Below are 2,435 nucleotides of genomic sequence, written 5' to 3'. Positions count from 1 at the left end.
TATTGTTTTTTCTCAGATGGGTTGAAGCTCTAGAATGTTATAATCTTGCATCTTCATCTCCCACCAATTATTTGAATGGATATTGTCCTACGTTTTCGGTTTAACCATGTTCCTGAAAAAGGATTCAAGCATGGCTAACTGTCGATCCTCCTCAATCTAGTCCAGAAGGTTCAGCCTAAATTTGCAGCATTCAAGGTAGGCTTTGTCAGGTTTCAAGCTCTTTTCCACTTGGATAAAATACTTCTCATTTTTTTTTAATTTGGCAGCAACCACCGCTTATGCATCAGATTGGTTGACCTGAGAGTCCCAAGTAGCAGCAATCAAAATTTTAAAAATTACATAACAATTAAAACGAGATGATTACAACGACCACATGACACATAACCATGGTTGCCACAAAAGGGACAGTGGGGAAATACCAAAATACAGACCATCCATTACTTGCTTTTTTAATACTACTACATGATGGATAACTAACCAGGACACTAATGAGTACACATACTAATAGATATCCATCTGTGGGGTCAACATGAATACACAGGACACGGGACATCGGCCGCCAGCTAGAAGATTCATGAACACGGCGGTGTACACCTCGGTGGATCTGAATCCACACAGGCCAGCCTGGGGTGCAAGACCGGTGGGCGAGGTGAGACTGGGAACCGAGATTGAACTAAAAAAATTCTGGGTGAGTGGGATCTTACATCTTTCCTGACGCACCTGTAGAACAGGGAGCCCAAGATAGCTCCGCCGCTGGAAATCCAGCTTATAACCTTGCCGCCCCAATCGGGACAAGGCATCAGAGGCAGTACGTCGCCGGCGGCAGAGGACGATGAGGAGGCCGTGGCCCAGATCGTAAGTGCCCGTCAGTGCGGGCGGACCTTTAACGGGGGCCTGTCACATTTATGAGCCGACAATGGTGGGCCTGTGTGCAGCGAATATGGGGAATACGGAGCCCTATACAGCGTCATATACAATGGGTGGTGCGAATCTAAGAAAAAGAGCACATATGAGCTCGAGCTCAGATATGCACTTTCGACAAGGGTTGTAATGCGCATCCAATAGGAGTATGAGGCAAAAGGGCAACTATACTGGGCCAACCCATTGACAGACACCGAAGAAGCAACGAACAAGCTGTCGTTTAAAAATTGCAATTGTTTTCTAAACTTCTTTTTGGAAAACACCAAAATATTTAAGTTTGTGATCATTTTTGAAAAATCAGAATAATTTTTGAAAATTTTAAAAAATCTAGAAAATAAAAAACAATGAATATCAAACATTTCTTAGAAATGGTAAACAATTTTGGAAGTTTCAACATTTTTTTATAACTAGGCCAACACAGTGTAGGAGCTAGCATTGCCTGTTTTGTTCCTTTTTATACCGTTCCATTTTTCCTTTTTAACAAAACTTAAAAGATGTTCAATAATTGAGAAAGATTCATGGGTTTCAAAAAAAGTTGTGGATTTTAAAAAAACCTTGAATTCAGAAATTGTTTGTGAAATTGAAAAAAATGTTCATGAACTGAAAAATTCTTGTGATTTCAATAAATGATTGTGAATACAAAAAAAATTCACATATTTGAAAAATATTGGAAAAAAATTGCGTATTACAAAAATGTTCGCTACTTTTAAAAACATTGTCTGTGAATCCAAAAAAAATGTTCATGAAATTCAAAAAATATCTGTATATTTAAATATGTTTACTGAGTTGAAAAACTATTCACGAATTCAAAAGATGTTCGTGAATTTGAGAAAATAATAACAAATTTGAAAAAAAATGTTCATAAAATCAGAAAAATGTTCACAAATTCCAAGAATATTCTCAAATTCTAATATGTTTGTGAAATTAAAGTAATATTCCCTAATTAGAAAATGGAAAACAAGGAAATTTGAAATTAAAAAAGAAAGAAAAAGTATAAAGAAAACACAAGAAAAAGAACTCACTTTCCCAAAACTGGAACGAAGGAGTCTTGCTATTTTTTTTGAGTGGCAGGGGTACGTCAATCCATCAATCTACGCAGCCAATAGGATTTGCCCTGGGCCTGTTGGGAGTTCGATTAACGCTCACTTCACAAGCACATGTTCATGGGCCGCAGCCCACCAAATGATTATTTCCTGGTTTTGGTTATAAGTTGTTGTTGTCCCGTTTGTCGGGTTCTTAGGTGCTTTGGATGGCAACAGACATCTGCCTTACCGAAATATTATCGGTGTTGGCCGAAGTCGTCCGTTTGGTTGGACGACAAAATTATCTAAAAGGCGTAAAAAATAAACGGAAACACTAATGTCCATATGTATGGGCGTTTGCATCTCGCCCACACGCGTGGATCCGCGTTCGTTTGTGGATGCATGAATCTTGGCATGTTTATGATGCCACGTAGGACTGGGCTGGTGTGTGGGCATTCATCCGGTCGCCCACACGTCCATTTCACTACACGG

At 39.1% G+C, this 2,435-nt stretch overlaps 1 long non-coding RNA gene across 1 annotated transcript; it reads right to left on the bottom strand.

Moving 5' to 3' along the window:
- Positions 1-311: 311 nt before the first annotated feature.
- Positions 312-863, bottom strand: LOC119315206. Its single transcript, XR_005152629.1, has 2 exons — positions 705-863; positions 312-624 (listed from the first exon to the last, which is right to left on the bottom strand). It is a non-coding gene; the product is annotated as an uncharacterized LOC119315206 (long non-coding RNA).
- Between the last annotated feature and the right edge of the window lie 1,572 nt (positions 864-2,435).

This window comes from Triticum dicoccoides, chromosome 6A (genome assembly GCF_002162155.2).
Source record: "Triticum dicoccoides isolate Atlit2015 ecotype Zavitan chromosome 6A, WEW_v2.0, whole genome shotgun sequence".
In the NCBI taxonomy this organism is placed as follows: Eukaryota; Viridiplantae; Streptophyta; class Magnoliopsida; order Poales; family Poaceae; genus Triticum; species Triticum dicoccoides.
This window is presented reverse-complemented; position numbering and strand designations above follow the sequence as displayed.